We start from the raw sequence: 25693 nt of genomic DNA on the forward strand, positions 1-25693 counted from the left end.
TGGGACCAATTCATATTTTTCTTGGAGGCTTTGAATGTAGGAGCTTTGGCTTTGTTGTCTTCTTCTGGTTGTATGTTTTGATCTTCTTTGTCATCAAAGTAAGATAACATAGTCTGACTCTTTTTGCGCTGTTTGCTCATGATCCTGGCCAATTACTTGAGTTATAAACTCTTTGTTAAGGTAGGAATCTGTTTCCAGTGTGGAGAACATACTGTCTCAAGCTTCAGGGGTTTTGTGCAGCTGTGTTCAGAAATACTTCTAGGGACCTGTAAATTTTCAGTTCTTCCAAGGTGGTATGATCAAGGGCAAGGTGTTTACTCCTTTCCCGGCCTATGCTCTGGTCTATGAGCACTCTTTTCTGTCTTGGAACTGTGAGGAGGGTTTCCTCTCCACAGCCACTACAAGCTCCACCAGCCCAGCGCTCCTCCTCGCCCTAGGTCCACTACCCAGAACTGTGACCCAGATTCAAGCAGGGGCAAAAAAAGAGAATCCTGCACCAGAAGAGAGATCCCTGCAATCCCCCTCTGATCAGTCACTTGATTGCCCCTGAGTGTGTGGGCCAGAAACTCAGGAGGCAGCCACTGCCCCCGCCGAGCACAGAGAGTGGAGCTGAGACCACTGACTTCTCTGTCTCGCCACTGACACAGACTTTTCCCACTGACCTTCCAAGTCATCTTTGGCGTTCATGGGTTGAGAAGTCTGGAATCTGCCACAGCTGCCCGCGATTCAGTCCTCTGAGGCCTGCTCTAGGGTTGCTGCGGCCTGTGCACCCATAAATAAAATATTTAAATAACTCCATTTCAGAAAGACAAATTGAACAAGCCATGAATGAACTCATTAAGAAAAAATCTCCAGCTCCAGATGGATTTACAAGTGAATTCTATCAAATACTTAAGGAACAATTAATTCCAATACTATATAAACTATTTGGGAAAATAGGCAAAGAAGGATTCCTACCAAATTGTTTGTATGATACAAATCCAGGAAGATCTTAAACAAAGAAAGAAAATTATAGACCAAATTCCCTAATGAATGTGAATGCAAAAATTTTAAATGAAATATGAGTAAAGAGATTATAGCAACTTATTGAGGATAATACGCTATGATCAGGTAGGATTTATATCAGGAATTCAGGTCTAGTTCAATATTGGAAAAACTATCAGCATAATTGATTATGTTAACAACAAAACTAACAGAAATCATATGATTATCTTACTAGATGCAGAAAAAGCATTTGACAAAATACAACATCCATTCATTCCCATTAAAAACACTAGAGAATATAGAGTCTTCCTTAAAATGGTAGGTAACATTTACCATCAGCAAGCATTTTATGTAATGGGAATAAGCTAGAAATGTTTCCAATAAGATTGGAGGTGAAACAAGAATATTCATTATCACCAATGTTATTCAACATTGTACTAGAAATGTTAGCTTTAGCAATAAGGGAAGAAAAAGAAATTGAAGGAATTAGAGTAGGCGAAGAAGAAACAAATCTGTCACCCTTTGCAGGTCATATGATGATATACTTAGAATCCTAGAGAATCAAGTAAAAAAATTACTTGAAATAATAAACAATGTTAGCATAGTTGTAGTATATAAAATAAACACACATAAATCATTGGCTTTTCTATATATTACCAACAAAGCCCAACAGAAGAGATAGAGAAATTCCATTTAAAGTTACTGTAAACATTAAAGTATTTGGGAGTCTACCTGCCAAAACAAACTCAGGAACTTTATGAACACAGTTACAATACACTTTTCACACAAATCAAGTCAGGTCTAAATAATTGGAAAAATATCAGTTGGTTAGACTGGGCTAATATAATAAAAATGACAATTTTACCTAAATTGATTGACTTATTCAGTGCCATAGCAATCAAACTATCAAAAAATTATTTTATAGAGCTAGAAAAAACAATACCAAAATACATCTGGAAGAATAAAATGTTCAGAACATCAAGGGAAGTAATGAAAAGAAATGGAAGGGAAGGTGGCCTAGCTCTACCAGATCTTAAATTGTATTATAAAGTAGCAATCATCAAAACTACATGATACTGACTAAGAAATAGAGTAGTGGATCAGTGGAATAGGTTAGGTGTGCAAGACACAACAGTTAGTGACAATAATAATCTAGTGTTTGATAAATCTAAAGACTCTAGCTTCTTGGGAAAAAACTCATTATTTAACAAAAATTGTTGGGAAAACTGGAAAATAGTATGGCAGAAACTAGGCATAGAACAGCATCTTACTCCCTATGTATAGATGACTTGAGAAAGTCAAAATGGGTACATGATTTAGCTATGAAGACTAATACTATAAGCAAACTAAGAGAGCAAGTTTACCTATGAGCTCTATGGAGAAGGGAAGAATTTATGACCAAAAAAAAAAAAGAGAACATTATGAAATACAAAATGGATGACTTTGATTACATCAAATTAAAAAGTTTTTGCACAAACAAAGCCATTGCAACCAAGATTAGAAGGTAAACAGAAAGCTGGGAAACAATTTTTACAGGCAGTATCTCTGATAAAGGCCTCATTTCTCAAATATATAGAGAACTGAGTTGAATTTATAAGAATACAAGTCATTCCTCAATTGATAAATAGTCAAAGGATATGAACAGGCAGTTTTCAGAGGCAGAAATTAAAACTATCCATAGTAATATAAAGAAAAATGCTCTCAATCACTATTGATTAGAGAAATGCAAATCAAAACAATTCTGAGGTACCACATCACACCTATCAAATTGGCCAACATGACAAAAAACGATAATGATAAATGTTGGAGAAAATGTGGGAAAATGGGAACATTAATGCATTGTTGGTGGAGTTGTGAACTGATACAGCCATTCTGGAGAGCAATTTGGAACTGCACCCAAAGGGCTATAAAACTGTGCATACCTTTTGACCCAGCAATACCCCTTCTCAGTCTGTATTCCAAAGAGATCATTTAAATGAGAAAAGAACCTACATGTACAAAAATATTTATAGCAGCTTTTTTTGTGGTGGCCAAGAATTGGAAATTGAGGGGTGCCCATCAATTGGGTAATGACCGAACAAGTTATCGTAGATGAATGTAATGGAAGATTATTGTGCTATAAGAAATGATGAGCAGGTAGACTTCAGAAAAACATGGAAAGACTTGTGTGGACTGAGGCTGAGTGAAATGAGCAGAACTAGGAGAACATTGTACACAGTAACAGCCACACTGTGTGATGACTGACTTTGATAGACTTAGCTTTTATCAGCAGTGCAAGGATCTAAGATAACTCTAAAAGACTCATGATAGAAAATGCTATCCATATTCAGAGAAAGAACTATGGAGTCTAAATGCACATGCTATTTGCTCCTTTTTTGTTTTTTTGTTTTGTTTCTTTGTTGTGGTTCCTCCCATTGTTTCTAACTCTTTTTTACAACATGACTAACGTGAAAACGTTTTAATAAGAATATATATGTAGAGCCTATATCAGATTGCATGCTGTCTTGGGGTGGAGGGAGAGGTGAGAGGGGGAGAAAATTTAAAACTCCAAATTTTATGGAAGCGAACATTGAAAACTAAAAATAAATAAATAAATTTTAAAAAAGGAAAAAATAAAGGAGTAGGAGGAGAAGGAAGCAAAGGGCAATGGAATATTAAAAAAAATAAAACAGAAAAACCCGAAGGAAGTTCAGAAAGAACACAGACAAGTAGGGCAGTTTTGTTATTATACTGTTAAATTTACTGTACAACAACATTAAAAAGCTTGAATTACATGTAACAGAAAATTCTCATCTTCATACAGTACAGGAAAAAGGGGGAGGGAGCTGTTCCTGAAAAGGGACATTGTAATGCAGGGAAAACAGATGACCGCAGGAATAGCATAGATGTGCAGCCCCCAGAGGCTCTAGTTCTCTGAGTAGCACACACTTAGTGACTTAGATATGCAGTAGGATGTAGGTATTGAGCCACTGTCCTGGCTCACATTTACATTGAATTTTTAGACAAAGAGATGAGATGACACTAATCTCCATTGCTGCTACCCCCATCACCCCAAGACTATTACCTTATTACCTGTGAGGTAAGGCATTAGGGTAGTCTGTACCACTGACATGAAGCCAGGGATGTGCTGGGGTTTCCTCTATTTGGAATTTTCAGTTTGAGAATTTACACCATAGAAATAAAAAAATGCTACAAATCAGTGTTTGATTTATTGTTTTGTTGATTGTCTAGACTTCAGAAGGTGATGGGGTAATATTAATAATGCAAATTAAACTTAAAAATGTGTTGTGTATACATGATTCCCTGGAGAGACATTGTTAAATTAGTCAGTGAATGAAAGTATTCTTTGAACTACCTGACGAATGAGAAGTGAAGTGCTGGGAACCAGGAAACTCTAATTATGACACAGCCTAAAAGTGGTTGGGACATATTTCTTAAGTTCACAATAAAAACAAACAAACAAAAAAAAAAACATGTAAAATCTATTAAAGCAAGAGGTGTGGTTCAATAATGTCAAACTAAACTAGAAATCAGGTGGGGCAGCGGTTGGGGAACCAGGCCTGGGGTCAGGAAGACCTGAATTCAATTCCAGCCTCAGACACTAGCAGTGTGATCTTGGGCAAGTCACTTCACTCTGTTTGCCTCAGTTTCCTCATCTGTAAAATGATCTGGAGAAGGAAATGACAAACCATTCCAGTATCTTTGCCAAGGAAACTCTATTTGGAGTCATGAAGAGTTGGACACAACTGAACAACAACAAAACAGAAATGGATCCCTGTGGGTTGCATATTGACTTAGAAAAACCACAATGAACCTTACCTATATTGTGTTACATTTTTATTTATTTTATTAAATATAATTACATTTTAATCTAGTTTGGTCTGCTCTAGGGTACATGTAGTCAATTGGCCGCAAGTTCGACCTCTGGCTTGGTGAATAGAGAGCTGGCCTCAAAGTCAACAACAACTGGGTTCAATCCCCTTTTCTGACTCATACTAGTTATGTGCCCTCTGGGCAAGTCAATTAATCTTTTGATGTTCCAGGCAAATTCTCCAAGTCTCTGAGTTGCAGAGTAGTTGCTGATTTATATTGGTAAGGGATTTCATTACTAGGAGTTTCTAATACTATTGAAACCAAAGGTCTGGACAAAAAAAAAAATCTATTGAAAAGCCAAGAACACAACTTGACTTTGAATTTTTCGTAGTTTGAGATTTTTTTTTTGTTGTTCATTTGTTTCTGACTTTTCACAACCCCATTTGGGGTTTTCTTGGCAAAGATACTGGAGTGGTTTGCCATTTCCTTCTCCAGTTCATTTTACAGATGAGGCAGAACCAAGCAGACAGGGTTAAGTGACTTGCCAGGGTCACACAGCTAGTAAGTGTCTGAGGCTGGATTTGAACTCAGGAAGATAAATCCTAATTCCAAACATCATCCAATTAAATAAGACCAATTAATTAAAAGAAGACAATTAACCTGGGAACAAAATTAGATTGTCTGATTTCTAATTGGAGGAAAGACTGGGACTTTCCAAGTTGGGAGAGAGCAAAAAAGTACAGTTCCTTGAAATCAGAAGAAGAGGTGTCCCGCTCCTCCCAAGTATCTGTAAACAATCAAGGGAACATGGAAACAATAACTGATTGATCTGTATGGGGCCAGTTTTCAGACAAGATGTATGGGTTGCTTGGAACATATGTTGCTTGGAATGTGAGAAAATTCCTTGCATCAATCTTTTGATTGGATTGGGCTTATGGTCAGCAGTTCTAGATTCTTAGCCAAGCAACTCCAAGCAGCAAATGCAGGTGGTCCAGTTTCCCAGCCACACAGGGCTAGGTTCAAACAATGCAATAAAGTTCTCTTACAATTCCCAAAAATGAATAGAGCTTTCTCACAAGACAGAAATTGGACTAGACCAGGGATGGGGAACTTGCAGCCTTGGGGACACATGTGGCTTTGAGGCCTCAGGTTCCCCATCTCTGGACTAGATCCATAATTGAATAGAAATGGAACTGAGCTAGATGCAGAATTAAGTCCCAAGATGGAGTCAGTGTGGTTCACCCAATTCCCACCATTACTTGTGGTTCTAATCCACTCACTCCTATGAAATACTCCTACAAGTTTTCAGGAAGTGAGAATTATGTCACATTTGTCATTTTATCAACCTCAATGTCCAGAGTAGTGCTTTGTACACAGTTGGCATTTAACAAATATTTGAATGAAATGAATGAAAAAGTTTGGGAGCTAACTGTCTAAACATCATCCCTCTCTGAAAAAAGAAGTTGCTATATTTAGAGAAGGGGCTACCTAAAAATCAATGCCCACTTAAAGCATTTTATTTTTTATTATTATTGGAGGCAATTGGAGTTGTGACTTTCCCAAGGTCACATAGGTATTAGGTGTCTAAGGTCAGATTTGAAATCAGGGTCCTTCTGATTCCAGGGCTGGTACTTTTTCCACTTGTGCCACCTAGCTGCCCCACCCCCTTCAAGCAATTTAAAAGTGTGTTATTAATGACTTTTGTTTTTCACACTATAGTTATTTCTCTTTTAATACCATTCTCCAACTCACCTTCCCTTATAATGAAGAAAAATATTTAAACAGAGCAATGGCACCTGACAGTGTCCACAACGTTCCACTCCCATAGTTCTTACATACTTAATAGCATTTTTAATCACTTATGCCCTTCCCACAAATAACTATAATATAAATTAGAATGCAAAATGCATAAATGCTTAGAAATAAGAAATCAATTGGAGGAATACTCACTATTAAGAAGGTAAAAGGAGAAGAATCAGTGAAGTTTTTCAGGAGAAGGTATCTGTCTTCAGTAATATTTCAATCAGAGAAATGGCTCCTGTAGCCCTTTGGCATGCAGTATCTGTTTCCATTTGATGAAATGGCCACCACTGATTTTGGGGACTGGTATCTTTCACAGCCTGAGAGACAAACTTCTAGTCACATCAGAGTCATGTCACCAGGGACCTCCTGGTCAGTGCTTTCACATGATTGTGGCTTTTAATCTATGATTTTTATTGAGTCTTTTTCAGACTGTAAATTGGCCAGTCCACAGGCTAGTTCAAGTACTCATCTGGCAGTTATCATCTGGGGAGAATACTCTTTTACTGGTTCCTGAAATTAGGTATATTCTAAAGGCCATTTGTGCCTCTTTCTTTAATGTGGCTTTTAGGGATTATCAGCTACCAGCCATTCTAGGTCCTCAAGGTTCAGGTATTTTTCATTTTGAAAATCTAACAAAAAAGAGAGGAGAATACTCACTTTCAGCCAGGGGCCAGGCCATTTTGATCTGATGAGCTATGGGTCTTCCAGACACTAATGTTAGAGGGAGGTGGAATTGGTACCATCTTTTGCCACAGCGTTGGAAATTGTGTGAGAAGGTAAGACTTCTCTCCAGGGATGTAGGGAGATGATACATGGGACGAACCAAACAACTCTATTTGGGATCCAATTGCACACCAGAGCCCCCACCAGTTTAAAAGCTTTGCTAGTATTCATTCCTCTAGATGGAATGTAAACAATTTTTTTCCTCACAAGTATGGTATCTTATTGAACATATTATACTATTTCTCAGGACATGCCTTCCACTCCAGTCAGGCTGTATTATGAAAACTATTTTTGTTGCCACCTTCCTCTTTGCTCATGTTTGTCCCATTCACCTCGATGTCTCCCTCTGCCTAAGTGACAGTGAAATTGTTTTAAAAATATTTTGTTAACTTTATTTCAATTTAATTTGTTCCTTTGTAATTTTATGCATTTTGTTTTATGCACATAAACACTAAAACTTCCTAAGAAGGGGTCCATAGGTTTGGTATGCCAGATTGCTCATTAACATAAAAAATTTAAGAATCTCTGATAATCAAATCCTACCCATCCTGAAGTCTTTCCAGATTACTAAGTTCTTCCTGAGTGCCCTCTCTTCTCACCTCTTATAGCACTATCATTGCCTGATCTGGGATGAGCCACACCACACATAGGATTACAGAAAAGACCTTTGAGATCATCAAGTCCATTTTCCATCTTTTATAGACAAAAAGCCCAAGGGATTAAGTGACTTGCCTAAGGTTACACAGATGATAAATGTCAGAGGAAGGATTTGAACTAGTGTTCTTCATTTTTGTTGTTCAGTTGTGTCAGACTATTTGTGACCCCATTTGGGGTTTTCTTGGCAAAGATACTGGAGTGGTTCGCCATTTCCTTCTCCAGTTCATTTTAAAGATGAAGAAACTGAGTCAAACAGGGTTAAATGACTTGCCCAGGGTCACACAGCTGTTAAGTGTGTGAGATTGGATTTGAACCCAGGTCTTTCTGATTCCAGTCCCAGCATTCTATACACTGTGCTGCCCTGAACTAGTGCTATCTGACTGTAAATGCTCACTTCACTGTATTATGGTACCACATGGTTCTAAACCGTGGTTGGTTGGTAAGTGAGATTTGCTATGGAATACTAGCAAATTTATCTTCAGGCATCCGAGGATGCTGTCTCAGGCACTGACCTGTAGGACAAGTCTCCTTATGGGTTACTTCTGTTATTAGCCCGTCATCATGCTACAATAGAGAAGAGTGGCACACCTGGTTTGACAGTGCATACAGATATGGGGTACATAGATTTACACATAGGATGAGGCAGAGCTGGATACCAGATACACAGCTGTAAGGGAAGAAGTCAGTTAAAATGATAATGGAACTGTGATAGTCAATCACTGTCTGAAGCAGTTCAAGGCTCAGTGCTCAGTATTGGAAAATAAATGTAGACCTGGATATAATGGAGTCATAATCAATGAGGGAGTGATCTCCTTGCTTGTTATTTATAACTGCCTTTGATTGGAAGAAGTGAGGGGCTGCTGAATGGCATAGTGGATAGAGTGCCAAGACTAGGATCAGGAAGACTCATCTTCCTGAGTTCAAATTTGGCCTCAGACTCTTACTAGCTATGTGACCCTAGGCAAGTCACTTAACCCTTTTTTGCCTCAGTTTCCTCATCTGCAAAATGAACTGGAAAAGGAAATGACAAATGATTCCAGTATCTTTGCAAAACACTCAAAACAAACCCCAAAAGTAGGGTCACGGAGAGTCAGACATGACTGAAATGACTGAACAACAACAAAAGCAGAAGTAATGCACCTTTTTCTTTAAACTGGGTGGCATCAGGGTTTGATTGGCCTAGGTGATCTACTTCTATTCTTCAGGAGACTGAGCAGAGTCTGAATTCAATTCATTTATGCAAACGTTAGGTATAGGCACAGTTATAAGGCACTAGGATATGAAGATAGTAAGATTCTACTCTCAAGGAGCCCACAACCAGGAATGTGGATCCAGCACATCCCTTAGCTCAAACCAGCTTCTAAGAGTTGATTGTTAAATTTTCAATGTGGGCATTTATACCTCAGAAATTGGCAAATGTTGCAATCAGGCTTTGATTTATTGTTTGGTTGATTGTCTAAACTTAAAAGGATGAATCTTACTAAAAAAAAAAAGCCAGATTGTACAACAGGTAAGTTGGAAAGTCAAGGTAAGACTGAGATAGAAATCATACCCAGGATCAAATCAGGTTAGGTAGGGAAGAAAAGGGAGAAACCAAGGCAAATTATTGCTAGGCAAGTTGGGGAAAGTTCTTTAGTCATATTCAGGAGGCACTTGAGTTACATTCCCACCTTCATCACTTAATTGTCTCTGAAGATTTCTGATGTAAGGACTGAGAGGTATAAAAATAAAGTCCCTGACCCACTTGAGCTGCCTTTATGAGATGATTCATTTGGAGGGGACTTGAGCTATTAAACAATAGGCAGCATGATTTATGCAAAGAGGCCTGTGGGGAAGTTCAGAGACCAGGGTTCCCAGCCTGGCTGTGTAAGTACACTTCCTTCATACCTGGCTTCCTTCAGATCTCAATTTGGACCCCACTCTCAGACAGGAACCTTTTCCCTTTTCCAGGGGCATACTCTCTTGCTCTTAGTTGCTTATAAACAACAGCCCCCTCCTCATCTTGTATTTATTTTGTCTGTGTTTTATATTTCCCTATACATGTGAGTGCTTCCCAATGGAATGTCAGCACCATGAGGGCAGGGCTGTTTTGTCTTGATATCCCCAGCGCCCTCCCCATCACAGTAGTAGTGGATAGTAGGTACTTAAATAATTGTAGGTGTGTGTATGTGTGTGACCCACAGAATTCTACCTAGCCTTTCTTAGATTTAGCTTGTATAATGAATATTTGGACTTGAATTGAGTCCTTTGTGAACCACGTAATGCAGTGGTGATCTTGAACTACTGGCATAAAACTATTGGCATAACTGTTCTGTTGTATCCTTCCTTTAGAATGTAAGATCATTGTGGACAGGGATTGCTTTCACTTTTTGTTTGTACCCCTAAACACTTAACAGTGCTTGGCCCATTATTAGCATTTAATAAAGCTTGTTGATGGGTTGTATAGTTCAGAATCTAGTATTTTTCAGTCATACTGTAGTTACTCTAATAATCAACATGAAGCACACTGGAGCCTCAGTTCTCTAGAGAACTGTTTCCTTCAGTTTTGGGATACTTGACCATTCCTTCCATCTAGGGCTATATAAGGGCTGGTCCCTGAATAAATTCTTTTATTTACATTTTCAGGAATCAGGATGTTGCTGTGGAGTTCACCTAGACAGAATGCTGGCACTCTGGCTCAGAAGGAACTGTACAGAGATGTGACACTGGAAAACTACAGGAATTTAGTCCACCTGGGTAAGGACAACTTTCTGCAATGATTTAGAATCTGTCCTTTTTTGGGAGAAGAGAGAAACAGAGCAGGAGGTGATGCAGAGCTGAGGGAGTGGCAGGTCTTAATAATTGTTGATGGGTTGTTTGGAATGCAAAGACCAGCTATTGTTAATCCTCTTCTGTCCAAGAGACATGATACTTTTGGAATATTTTTCTTCATACGGTTAAAAACTGGAGGTCCTGAAGTTTTACCTCCTCTTTCTGTTTCCTGAAGTCCAAAGTCGGATAATTGAAGACATGTAAGGTTCCCCCATCTTGGATCTAATGAAATGAATATTTTCTGAGGCCAAATTCATTACATGACCAATTCTTCCATTCTCAGCAACACCGAGCAACATTCTTAGTGACTTGGCATCTGACCTAATTCATAACACTGAGTGGACCTCTCTTACGTGTCTCCTTACACAGCATCAAAAAATTCATACTGGAGATAAATCATATATATGTGGGAAAGCCTTTACCCAGAATTCAGGTCTCTCTTGATTCATCTGCTTAGAAAAAGTAATTGACATTCACCAATAGTGGTCAAAATATATAAATAGGCATTTTAAAGATCAGAAATGCAAACTATCATCAACTAAATGGGAGGCAACATGGCATAGAGGATAGACAGCTGGCCTTGAAATCAGGAACACCTGACCATATTTTGCTTCTGACCCGTACTGGCAAACCACTTTGCATCTCAATTTTCTAGCAACTTTCTAACACTATAAGTTGTAGAGAAGTTGCAGACATATTGTATACCAAAATGAGGTCAAAATGGGTAAATGATTTAGACATAAAGGGAGATAAAATAAGTAAATTAGGGGAACACAGAAACATGTACCTGTCAGATCTATGGATAAGAGAAGAGTTTTTGACCAAACCAGAGACAGAGGAGATTACAGGAGGTAAAATAGATAATTTTGGTTATGTGAAATTCCAAAGTTTTTGCACAAACAAAATTAATGCAGCCAAGATTAGAAGGAAAACAGGACACAGTGAATTTTTTTTTTTGCAATAAGTTTCTCTGATAAAGGTCTCTTTTCTCAATGATATAGAGAACTGAGCCAAATTTATAAAATAAGAGCCATTCTCCAGTTGATAAATGGTCAAAGGATATGAACAGGCAGTTTTCAGAAGAAGTCATGAAAAAATGCTCTAAATCATCCCTGATTAGAGAAATGCAAATTAAAACAACTCTGAGACACCACTTCACACCTATCATATTGGCTAATACGACAAAAAAGGAAAATTACAAATGCTGGAGGGGATGTGGAAAAATTGGAATCCTAATGCACTATTGGTGGAGTTGTGAACTAGTCCAGCAATTCTGGAGAATAATTTGGAGCTATGTCCAAAGGACTATAAAACTGTGCATACCCTTTGACCCAGCAATACCACTACTATATGTATAACCCAGAGAGATTAAAGAAAAGGGAAAAGGGAACAATGGAGGGAGTTTCCTCATTGGGAGTTCCTTACATCAAGGAAATCACTAATCCAGTCCCTATCTCCATCCCTATTCTACCAAATGTATGAAAGAAATTTGTAAATCACACATATTAAGAAAAATGCAAATTGAACTTAAAATGTGACTCTGATGAAAATGCTGAAAGGGATGTGGGAAGACAGGTGCACTAATGCACTATTGGCAGAGCTGTGAATTGTTGCAACCATTCTGGTAAACAGTTTGAAACCATCTTTTGCCCCTTCCCCCCCAACTCCACCCATGGCACTGAACTATACATATCCTTTGGTCCAATGATTTCACTATTAGATGAATCATCCAAGGAAGTCAAAGATAGAGGGAAAAGTCCAAGAGATATGAAAATATTCATGGCACTATTCTTTGTAGTAGTTAAAAACTGGTAGAAAGTAGATGTCCATTGCCTGGGAAATGGCTGAATTAATGGTAGGATATGAATATAATGTGATGCTATTGTAAGAAATGGTAAATATGAAGAATTCAGAGAAACTTAGGAAGACTTGTATAAATTGATGCAGAGTGATATAAACAGAACCCAGAGGACAGTTTATATGATGAACACAATAATGTAAAGCAAAACAACCTTGAAAGACTTCAGAATTCTGATCAATACCATGATCAATCATGACCTTATAGGCTTAAACATGTCTCTTTCCTCTTGGCAGAAAACTGATAGAACATAGGTGTGGAACGAAGTACACATTTTCAGACATGGATAATGCATCAATATGTTTTGCTTAACCATGTATTTGTTACAAGGATAGATTTATGGCAGCAGATGCTTTAGGAAGTAATGATGATATGGGGAAAAAAGAACATCAATAAAACACTAAAAGAAAAAGAGAACTGAAGGTATGGGAGTAGGTAAGCTCACCAAGGGAGAGGAAGAAACCACATAGCATAGAAGGTTGAGGGCCACCTACATTTAAGGGGTAGAAAAAAGATGAGGAACAATCAATGGAAAGATACAAGTAATAGAGAGGTAGGAAAACCAGGCCTTAGTTAGGGTCTCTTCTCCCTACATTCCTTCACACTAGCACCTTGGCCAAAGGAGTACTCAGCCTCCTCGCTGTTGTTCAATCACTTTAAGTCATGTCTGACTCTTCATGACTCCTTTTGTGGTTTTCTTGGCAAAGATACTGGAGCAGCTTTCTATTTCCTTTTCCAGCTCATTTTACAGAAGAAGAAACTGAGGCAAATGGGAGTGAAATGACTTGTCCAGGGTCACATAGATGGTCTGCAAGCATTTTTAGGCATTTATTATGGGTGAGGCACTATGTCAAGAACTGAGGATGCAAAGAAAACCAAAAACACTGTCCTTTTCCTCAAGGAACATACATTCTAACATGGGAGACAATATAGAAATGAGTTGGTACATACAAGATACATATAGTATAGATGAAAGATCCTATAAGAGGGGATATCATTAGCATCTTGTGGGGCAAGATGAGTTTGTCCAGGAAAAATCTTTTGCATAAAGTGGTATTTGAGTTGAGTCTTGAAGTAAGCCAGGTTAGAAGGTAGCATCAAGAAGGAGAGGGTGGCCAATGATATCAGGTAATACAGACAGGTGATTAAGGATGAGGGCTCAACAAAGATAACTGGATTTACCAACAATGAGAATGTTGGTTTCCCTGGAGAGAGTTCTTTCAGCAGAGCGGTAAATCAGACTGCCAAGAGTCAAGGGGTGATGAAGCATCACAGGAAGTAAGTCAAGAACTTTGTAAAAGTTTGGCAGTAAAGTGAAGGAGAGGAGAGTGATAGGATAACTAGAAGCAGTAGCAAAGTCAGACAAGGTTTTCTTTTAGGACGGGTGATCTTCATTGCCTTTTATATTATTCCATCACATAAATTTTACTTTTTTGGGTTTGGAAAATCTGTACTTTTTAGGGTGTCCTATTAAAATGCAGATAATCCCTGCTGGCCACTCACTCTCTTTACTCCCTTAATAATAATGACACACATTTATATGCCACTTTAAGGTATGTAAGCCACTTTTGTCACAGTAACCCTGTGAGGTAGGTAAGAGGATATTATGCCCATTTTACAAGGGAGAAAACTGAGGCTCTAAGAGAGTTGTAACTTGCCCACAATCACACAGGCAATCTGAGGCAAGATTTGAGCCACGGTTTACTAATTCTAATTCCATTACCTCTAACGCCTAATCAGCAAGTGCTGTAGCAATCAGGGAGTTAGGTTATAAGAGGTTCCTGACATAAGAGAGAGGGGAAGTAAAGAAGGGACCAAGGAAACGTTTCACCAGCTTCACAGTTTTTTAAAAAATTATTTTTCTTTCCAGTTCCACATTTTCTCCCTCCTTCACTTTCATCCATTAGGAAGGCAAGAAAAACAAAACCCATTGCAAATACATGTAGATAGACATACAGAAAAAATAATTCTGCATTTGCCATGTTCCAAAAAAAGCAAGAAAAATGAAAAAAAAAATTTCAATCTGCACTCTGAGTCCATCAGATTTCTATCTGGAGGTGGATAGCATTGTTTCATCATGAGTCCTCTGGAATTGTGGTGGGTCATTGTGTTGATCAAAGTTACTAAATCTTTCAAAGTTCAAATAATACTGTTATCATTGTGTAGATTGTTCTTTTGGTTCTCACTTTTCTTTGCATCAATTTATTTGTCTCCTCAGGTTTTTCTAAAAATATTGCTTTCCTTATTCCTTATAGTACAGTATTATTCTATCACATCTATATGCTGTAACTTATTCAGCCATTTCTCAATTTATGATTATTCCCCTCAATTTCTAATTCTTTGACACCACAAAAAGGGCTGCTATAAATATTTTTGTACATATGGATCCTTTTCCTGTTTCTTTGATCTCTTTGGGGTATAGACCTAGTAGTGGCATCCCTAGGTCAAAAGCTATGCATAATTTAATAGCTTTTTGGACATAATTCCAAGTAGCTTTCCAAACAACTTCATGGTATTGACAAGGCAGCTATACCTGTTATTTCCATGGAAGGTTTATCTGAGAGTTTACCATACTATGTAGTTATGGGCAAGATGGATTATCTCATTAACAAACCACTGGGGTTGAGAGGCTTTTATCATTTTATAATATTTATCAGCTGTTGGGAAGTTGATGCTTGGCTTGATATCTTGTGGCTCCTGAACTCTCTCTCTTGTACTTTTTCTAGTCCCTCTATAGACCTGGTGCCAATTGTCAGGTTTAGATAGAGGAGATTATTCATTCACTAACCCAAAAAAACTCCATTTGTTGGGTACCACCTACTTGTTAGGCACTGTGGGCAATACAGAGAAGAATTGACTGCCCTCAAGGAGCTTATAGTCTATTAGGTAGTGGCACAAATATCTATAATACAAAGTGGATTGTGAATGTGTACTATGAGAGATGGTGATATGTTTAGAAGCTACTGGAAGGATCAAGGAAAACATCATGGAAGAGTTTTCCTTGATCTCTCTTTTGTGTTTCTGTCTCTCTTGTATCATTATGTGCGTGCAGGGTTTCTGTTTTAAGTTATCTTTGGGATCCCAGTGCCTAGCACATAGAAAGCACTTCAACTTATTATTATAATAGTCAACATTTGTACAGTGTCTATTCTATGCTAACCACTTTACAAATATTTTGTTTTGTCCTTACAACCACCTTGGGAGGTAGGTACTATTACTATTATTATACTTGCCCCCTCCCATTTTATAGATGAGGGCAGTGAGGCAAACAGAGGTTAAGTGACTTGCCCAAATCACACAGGTAGTTAAATATCTGAGGCTGGATTTGAACTCAGGTCTTTCAGATTCTACAGCCAGTGCTCTATCTACTTTGCCACCTATCTTCCACAACATTGCTGCTGCTACTACTACTCCTAGTACTAGTACTAGTGCTACTTCTACTACTGCTTCTACTTCTACTGTTAGCTAACATTTAAGTAGTGTTTTAAGGTATGCAAATTGTTATCTACATTATCTCCTTTGATCCTTAGAACAACTCTATGAGATAGTTCTTATAAAATATTGTTCTTATCTTCATTTTACAGATGACAAAACTGAGGTTTATAGAGATTAAGTGACTTGTGTGGGATCACACAGATAGTAATCTATTCTTTCTCCCATCTAGCTGCCTCTAAATTGAATAAACATTAAGTTCCTACTTTATGCAAGCCATCACGCTAGGCACCAGGGGTGCAAAACCAGAAATCCCTTCCTTAAGGAGCTTATATTCTCCTGGGGAATTACAACCTGGGCACAGGTAAATGTCAATACAAGGTAATTTGAGAAGGATGAAAGAGCACTAGCAATTCTGGTCATGATAAAATGCTTTGTAGAGAAGATGACCCCTAGGCCACCTTGAAAGATTAGGATTTTGAGAAGCAGATATGAGGAAGGAGTGCATTCCAGGAATGGAGGATGACTTACACAGAGGTGGGAAATGTGATGGTGAGTTCAGGGAATGGTTACCAGTCTGGTTTGGCTGCAAGAGCTAGCATGTAAGGGGAAGTGATGTGAAATAAGGCTGCAGATGTAGGTGGAAGCCAGATTATAGATGGCTTTAAATACTCGACTAAGGTGTTTGTATTTTATTCTCAAGACAACAGGGAGTCATTGGAGGTTACTGAACAGGGAAAATGACAGAGTTAAGCTTGTGCCTTAGGAAGATTATTTTGGCAGCTGTGTGGAGGATGGATTGGAGTGGGTAGATAATGGAAGGGTATTACAAAGTATCAGGGGAGGGGAAATTGTGAGCTAAGTTGGCTCCTGTATGTGAATGGACAGGAGGTGAAGATAGTGAGAGATATTGTGGAGTTACTTAACACCAGAATGACTAGGTCCTTTATTTAATGTAAGAAATTTTCAATTTGACTTTGAAATTAAAATTTTCATCCTACTATCTCTTTTAAAATTTTGTTGAGTCATTTCAGTTGTGTGTGACTCTCAGGGACCCCATTTTGGGGGTTTTCATGGCAAAGATATTGGAGTGGTTTGCCATTTCCTTCTCCAGCTCATTTTATAGATGAGGAAGCTGAAGTAAAGAGGGTGAAGTGACTTGCCTAGGGTCACATAGCTAAAAACTGGCGGAGACTGGATTGGAACTCAGGTCCTCCTGACTCTAGGCCTGGTGTTTTATGTGTTGTACCATCTAGCTGCCCCTTCAAAATTTTATGTTGAAATAAAAATTTCATTCTATTATCTTTATTTTCTTTGCCTTATGGATAAAAAGAAAATCACTACATTGATGTTAGCTTGGTCTTCCTAATTATTCTTAAATTCAAGTTCTTCTATTAATGGAGGACTACTGAATTGTTGAATTGAACTGACATTTTCATTGGTTCCCTACTTGCTTGCCCTGAACTAAAGGTATTTGGGGTTATTTGTTTTAATCAGAGCTTAATTATTATTTAATCAAAATTGCAGGTGATTTAAAGGCCAACGGAAAAACATTTGACAGTTATAGGTATTATGATTTAAGAGAACAAACAAGGGCATATATGATCAGACATGGAGCTGGGCCAGTCATGTAGCAGGGGTGGGAGATAACAGAAGGTATGCATAAAGTATTAAAAGTAGCAATGGGAAAGTCTCCAATACATTGGGTAGAGTGTTATAGAGGATTTAAGGAAAGACAGGGACAAGAATTGCATAGGATGGGGAGGAATGGATGGGTTGCTACCATTTATACCAGGAGCGACAACAATAACACCATAGATAGATGAGGAAGTAAGGTGGAATAGGAGAAAAAGTATTGGATTTGGAGTCAAAAACCCTGATTCAAATCTAAATTCTGCTACTTAATATCTGTGGAGGGGTTATAATCTATACAAAGGTAGGATGTACCCACATAAGGCAGCCTGGTATAGTGAAATGAACACTAGAATCAGAAGACCTGGGTTCAAATCCTGCTTCTATTATTTATTATCTGTATAACCTAGGCAGCTCGGAGGCACAGTGCATAGAGCATTGGGCTTAGAATCAGGGAGATTCATCATCATGAGTTGAATTTCAGCCTCAGACACTTACCAGCTGTGTGATCCTGGGCAAGTCACTTAACCCTGTTTCCTCACCTGTAAAATGAGCTGGAGAAAGAAATGGTAAACAACTCCAGATACTTTAGCCAAGAAAACCTCAAATTGGGGTCATGAAGGCGTCAGATACAACAGAACAACAGCCTTGGATAAGTCACTTGGCTTTCTGGACCTCCATTTTCTCTTCTGTAAAATGAGGAATTTGTACTAGGTGGTCTTTGAGGTCTCTTGCAGTTTATATAGTAAAATTATGAATCCATCAAGGTAATTATTATTATATTCATTTAACTATATGTGTCTTCTCTCTTGCTTTATGTAATGCAATCTTTTAATAAAGGGAGTTAAGTGATACAGTAGTTAGAGTGCTGGGCCTGGAGTCAGGAAGGCTTGTCTTTCTGAGTCCAAATCTGGCCTCAGACACTTACCACTGCATGACCCTGGGCAAGTCATTTAACCCTGTTTGCTTTAGTTCCTCATCTATAAAATGAGAGCTGGAAAAGGAAATGGCAAACCACTCCAGTATCTCTGCCAACAAAACTCCAAATGGGGTCACAAAGAGTCAGGCATGACTGAAAACTACTGAACAACAAAAACCTTTTAACTCCAGGAAAATAATGAATGTTCTCTGACACTTTGGGGTACTTTTTCACAATTTTAGTTGTAGGGAAATGAGTACATAGGGATGGCAAAAGAGTTTTACTTTTAGCTTGAACAAAGCATAAAAAGAGAATAATCTTCCTCTCTTTTCCTCCCAATCAAATGACACTCAAAACTAATCAAAAATCATTGGGAAATTATCTGTCTCATCACTTCATTCTACTTCCAATGAAAGTTGGCTATATATGGTTCCAAGTGTAAAATTGCTACGTTGACTGAGACTTTGTTTTGCTTTCTCCTGTCTTTCATGCACAGTCTACATACAGTGGCTGATGGACAGAATTGCTCAGAAACAGGTTGTGGATCAGCTACACTCTCTGCTGGCTAGTTTCCTTGGGGCAGCATAATGGCACATAGGTTTCTGAGTCAAATTGTAAAAATGATTAAGGTGGTAGTGTGCAGAGTGACTTCTGTTCTTTTGCCAGGTACTTGCAGGCAATTATTTCATCCCTCCCCCTATATGTCCTCATCCCACCTTGATATGCCATTTAAAAAAAAGTCTTCCTAAATGCAAGAGTACTGCAAGTGGCTGGCTCCCAGGGACTGATTACAATGGCTGAGTGGACATTGCCTGCTTTTCTTTCCATGGTAACAGCCTGAGACTGATTACATGACAATTTGAAGATGAAAATACAGGGTAAGCAGATGTAAGAGCTTGTTTCTTTCCCATGCATACTGTAAGTCACTAGATGGTGTACAACTGGAATGAAATGGGTTTTACTCATGAAAGTCAGGACAGTGGGTATTCTGTATCCCACAGTCCCATGGAAATGAGAATTTCAACCTGCTGTGATGTGAAATCTACTCCAACCACTTATTAGAAAATCATTGATTTAGAGATGGAGGGAACTTAATGGTCATTGAATGAAAACTGAGGCTCAGCACAATGAAACAAATTATCCAGTGTTCCACAGTTAGTGTCTGAGGCAGTCTTCCTTGGCTCCAAATCTAGCACTCTCTGCTGTGCCATGTTACTTCTCTGATCCCTTGTTGGTGAAGTGGATAGAATAACAGGTCTGGAGTCTGGAAGACCTGAGTTCAAATCTGGCTTCAGACACTTACCTGTGCAACCCTGATCAAGTCATTTATTGTCATTATTTCCTTTGCGTATTAATATGGAAATAGTTTACAACTAGAGAATCGAGAAGATTACAAAAGATAAAATAGACAATTTTGATTATGTAAAATTAAAATAAGTTTTGTACAAACAAAACCAATGCAGCTAAGATTAGATGGGAAATGGTTAACTGGGAATGGGAAAAAAAATCTTTCCAAACAATTCTTTCATCAGGGTCTTGTTTTCAAGATATAAAAGGAATTGCTTTAAATTTACAGGCAGAAGCCATTGCCTAGATGATAACTTGTCAAAGGATATGAACAAATATTTCTCAAAGAAAGAAACCTGAGCTACAAATAAAGATATATTTGATAAACCCAAAGACTTCAGTTTCTGGGACAAGAACTCACTATTTAACAAAAACTGCTGGGAAAACCAGAAAATAGTGAGGCAGAAACTAGACATAGACCAAAACTTACATCCTATACCAAGATAAAGTCAAAATGGGTACATGATTTAGATATAAAGGCTGATGCTATAAGCAAACTAGGAGAGGAAAGAATAGTTTACTTGTCAGATTCATGGAGGAGGGAAGAATTTATGACCAAACAAGAGGTAGAGAACATTATGAAATTCAAAATGGATAATTTTGATTACATTAAATTGAAAAGTTTTTGCACACACAAAGCCAAGGCAACGAAGATTAGAAGGGAAGCAGAAAGCTGGAAAATAATTTTTACAACCAATGTCTTTGATAAAGGCCTCATTTCTGAAATATATAGAGAACTGAGTCAAATTTATAAGAGTACAAGTCATTCCCCAATTGATAAATGGTCAAAGAATATGAACAGGCAGTTTTCAGGTAAAGAAATTAAAGCTATCTGTAGTCATATGAAAAATACTCTAAATCTCTATTGATTAGAGAAATGCAAATCAAAACAACTCTGAGGTACCACATCATACCTTTCAGATTGGATAACATGACAAAAAGGAAAATGATAAAGGTCAGAGAAGATGTGGGTAAATTGGAACATTAATGCACTGTTAGTGGAGTTGTGAACTGATCTAGCCATTTTGGAAAGCAATTTGGAACTACACCCAAAGGGCTACAAAACTGCATACCCTTTGACCCAGCAATACCACTTCTAGCTCTATATCTCAAAGAGACCATTCAAATGGGAAAAGAACCCACATGTACAAAAATATTTATAGCAGCTTTTTTTTGTGGTGGCCAAGAATTGGAAATTGAGGGGATGCCCATCAACTGGGGAATGGCTGAACAAGTTATGGCATATGAATGTAATTCCATAAGAAATGATAAACAGATGAACTTCAGCAAAATTTGGAAAGACTTACATGAACTGATGCTGAGTGAAACGAGCAGAACCAGGTGAACATTGTACACAATAACAGCCACAGTGGTGACGAACTTTCATAGACTTGGCTCCTCTCAGCAATGCATGGATTTAAGACAACTCCAAAAGACCCAGGATGGAAAATGCTATCCACATCCAGAGAAAGAACTATGACATCTGAATGCTGATCCAGTATACTATTTGATCTCTTTTTTTTCTTTTGTTGTTTTGTTTTTTTCCTTCTTTCTTGTGGTTCTTCCCATTGATTCTAATACTTCTTTACAACATGACTAATGTGAAAATATGTTTAACAGAAATGTATCAGTAAGGGGCAGCTAGGTGGCACAGAGGATAGAGCACTGGCCCTGAAGTCAGGAGGGCCTGAGTTCAAATCCGGCCTCAGACCAAACACTTGACACTTGCTAGCTGTGTGACCCTGGGCAAGTCACTTAACCCCAATTGCCTAAAAAAAAAATGAAATGTATAAGTACAGCCTGTATCAGATTGCATGCTGTATTGAGGAGAAGGGGAGTGGGGAGGGAAAGGGAGAAAATTGAAAACTCAAAAGCCTGTGGAGGTGAATGTTGAAAACTAAAAATAAGTAAGTTAATTAAAAATTTTAAAAAAAGATTCATCTCAGGTAAGAAAAAAATAAACATATAAAAATGCTCAAAATCACTGATAGACAAATGCATATTAGAGCAACTATGGTTCTACATCACGCTCATCAGGTTGGTAATGATGATAAAAAGGGAAATGACAACCATTTGTGGAGCCTTATGTAAACAGACACATTGGTTGGTAGAACTTTAAATTGGTATAGCCACTCTGGAAAATAATTTGGAAGTATGCCCAAAAGGTTAATAAACTGTGAATACATTCTGACTAAATGGCACTGCTATCAGTCCTATACCCCAAAGAGATTAAAAAAAGGGTAAAAGTCCCATATGTACAAAATGATTAATAGCAGCTCTTTTTTCTGTGGAGGCAAAGAACTGGAAACTTTCATTAAAAGAGGAATACCTGAACAAATTACTTTATATGAACGTAATGGAGTGCTATTGTTCTGTAAGAAATGATAAGAGGGTTGTTTCAAAGAAAGTTGAGATTTACTTTGAAGGTATGGTGGAGAAAGTCTAAAGAGTTGTGAGTGGTGTCCAGAGAATAAAGAAGACATGACTGGCCTGTTTACTTTCCTTAAAAATGGTGCTTCTTTGGGCGGCCACAAGGACGGAGTGAAATTCCAGGATGAGGAAGCTGCTGTATGTTAGAGAAAATTCTTTCATTCTTCACTAAATTAATTTTGATTGTTTTTGTTGTTGTTCAGTCATTTTTCAGTTGTGTCTGACTCCTTATGACCCCATTTGGGGTTTTCTTGCCAAAGATCCTGGAGTGGTTTGCCATTTCCTTCTCCAGCTCATTTTACATATGAGGAAACTAAAGCAGGATGAAGTGACTTGCCCAGGGTAACACAGCTAACCTGAGGCCAGTTTTGAACTCAGGAAGATGAATCTTTCTGATTCCACGTCCAGAGCTCTATCCACTGTGCCACCTAGCTGCCCCAAATTTATTTTCTACTCAATTTTTTAAGTCTCTAAGTTATAGAGAGATGCCAATATAATTTGGTAGAGGGCATTTCCTTGTCAGGAATATTTATATCAGACCTGCACAACTTGGCAGTAGGTAGGGGACAAAATTAAAATAGGCTAAAGTTCTTCAGACTGCAGATAAGTTAGACTCTAGACAGACTGACAATGGATGTTTGCCATGGGTCACTTGACAAACAGGGGAGAGTGCACAGTGGCAACCCTACCTTTTTCATGGACCACCTGAAATTCTTTGGCAGGTTGCACATGGCTTGCAGGCCTTATGTTGTACAGGTGTGCCTTATATCAATAAAATCAGATGACCAGGTTGGATTTATACCAAAAATTCAGGGTTGGTTCAACATAAGGAATGTCATAAATATACTAAATTATGTTAAAAGAAAATAAATAATAAAAACCTTATGATTATATCATAGATGCTGAAAAGGTCCTTGACAAAATCTAATGCTCATGTCTGTGAAAAACACTAGATGATATTGTACACAAGTCAAGGTTCCTTTTCCCCTAACACTACTGGGTCTGCTGATCTGTTTACATGTGGGCATAGTTCTCATTTAGTAATTTTTTTTTTACATTGTCAAGAATAAGGCCTACTTCAAGAGGTAATAAGTAAAATTCCAGAGAAGGAGAAAGAGAAATTATTATGCATGGAAATGCTTATTAATTCAGGATAAAAACAAGTATAACACACTGAAATATGGTATAGTGTTCTTGGTCACCAACAGAGAAATCATCTGCTTTTGCCCATATAGAAGGGAATATAGAAGGGAATAGAAAGGCAGTCTGTACAGCTTATGCTCATGAATTGCCAAAGCATGGCAAGAAGGTTGGCCTAGCAAAATATGCTATAGTTTGTCATATAGGTCCCATAGGTTTCTTAACAGTTTGGTGTGGACAAGATCTATGAAGCTAACCTTTGATGGAAGTGGAAATGACTAAAGATGAGTACAATGTGGAAAGCATTGATGATCAGCATAGTGCTTTTACATGCTACCTGGATGCATACTTCACAGAGACACCACAGGAAACAATATTGCAGGATTCCTTAAGGGTGCTGTAGATGATGGTCTTTTTATTTCTCATATTACCAAATGCATCCCTGGTTATAATTGAGGAAGCAAAGAATTCAATACTGAAGTACAACATAATTATACTATGGGTCAAAATGTTATTCTTTACGTGTGATATTTAATGGAAGAAAATGAAATTTATGGAAAAAAAAACAATTCTCATGGCATATAAAGAACAATATAATCCCCCAACCCTTTTAAAAGATAGGAAGACATGTACAAAAGAACTCATGATAGCATATGAGTGAATCCAGTTTATGAAACTTTCCAGGAAGAAAGTTAAAATGAAAAAAATGGAACCCAAAATGTCCCTTGACCAGAAGGGTACCTCAACTGCTTAGGAAAAGGAAACTTTCTTGAGTCCATGTGCATACCACTGATAGCTAAACCATTACAATCTGTAATTTTCTATGAAGATTTTTAGACTAAGAAGATAAGCTTATTGAACCATCAAACTCCCCTCTCTAGAAATCACAAGAATAAATGGACCTTTCTTTAGTAAATAATATTTTTCTATATTCAAGAGCAAAAATTATATGTAATGGAGAAAAGTTAGAAGCCATACGAATGAGATTAGGGTAGGGCAAAAATGCCCATTATCACTGCTTCTATGATGCTAGAAATACTAGTTTTAGTAATAAGACAAGAAAAAGAAATTGAAGGATTAGGCATAGGCAAAGAGAAAACAAAAAATATCCCTTTTGTGGATGATATTTAGAGTAGCCTAGAAAGGCAACCAAAAAATAATTGAAATATTTAATACATTCAGCAAAGTTGCAGGATAGGAAATGAATTCATGTTAAATCATCAACATTCTGATGTAGAAACCCAACAAAACCCATCAAGAAGAACTAGAAAGAGAAATTCAATTCAAAATAACTACAGAAAACTACAAAATTCTTGCCAGGTGCCTTGAAGCTCTAATCAAAAAAGACTTGAGAAGATGAGGGAGGCTTATGCATAGCACTTGCTAAGTTTAATAGAGAATAGATACAAAGGAAGAAGAAGAGTAGCTGAGTTACCCATAATTTCATAGGAAATAAAATCCAAGAAAGGAGCCAGTAGTAAAACTCATGGCCTCAAATGTCTATAAACAAATGTCCAAAGTTTAATCAACAAATAATAAAAACTTAGAGGTCCTAATACAAGGAGATGCATACATGCTAAAATGACCTCTTAGGTAGCACTGAGTCTTGGTGGGATGAAACCCATTACTGGACTATGGTTCCACATGAATCCATCTTATTCAGCAGAAACGGGATCGATAAAAGGGGTTGCGGTAGGATAGTATTATGTATTGAGAAGGTCCAGTCATGGGAGGAAATCCAAGAACCAGAGGGAATATGATAGAAAGTATTTGGGTAAAGATCAAAGAGGGGAGAAATAGAAGTGATTGTGACATTGAAATGGACAGAAAGAGGAAGTAGATGAGTTTGAGAAAAGACCACCTGACAGTGAGATAGCAATGATGGGAAGCTTCAATTACCTAGGCATTTGCTGGAACTTTCTCTTCAAAAGCAGAACAAGTTTGTCTTAGTGATAATTTCACCCTACCAAAGGTGGGAACAAGGGGGAAATTCTGTTCTGGATCTGATTTTCACTAATAGGGAAGAACTGGTTTCTAGGGTAGAAATGATGAGAACCTTCTGGGGATTGTGACCATTCTTTCCTAGAATTTGTGATAGAGAAGGAAAGGAAATGTGGAAATAGTCAGACATGCACCCTGGATTT

At 37.8% G+C, this 25693-nt stretch overlaps 1 pseudogene; it reads left to right on the plus strand.

Annotated features, from left to right (window-relative positions):
- Positions 1-23465: 23465 nt before the first annotated feature.
- Positions 23466-24303, plus strand: LOC114025698 (annotated as a pseudogene).
- Positions 24304-25693: the final 1390 nt, after the last annotated feature.

The sequence above is a fragment of the Vombatus ursinus genome, unplaced genomic scaffold (assembly GCF_900497805.2).
Source record: "Vombatus ursinus unplaced genomic scaffold, bare-nosed wombat genome assembly UNPS02014832.1, whole genome shotgun sequence".
In the NCBI taxonomy this organism is placed as follows: domain Eukaryota; kingdom Metazoa; phylum Chordata; class Mammalia; order Diprotodontia; family Vombatidae; genus Vombatus; species Vombatus ursinus.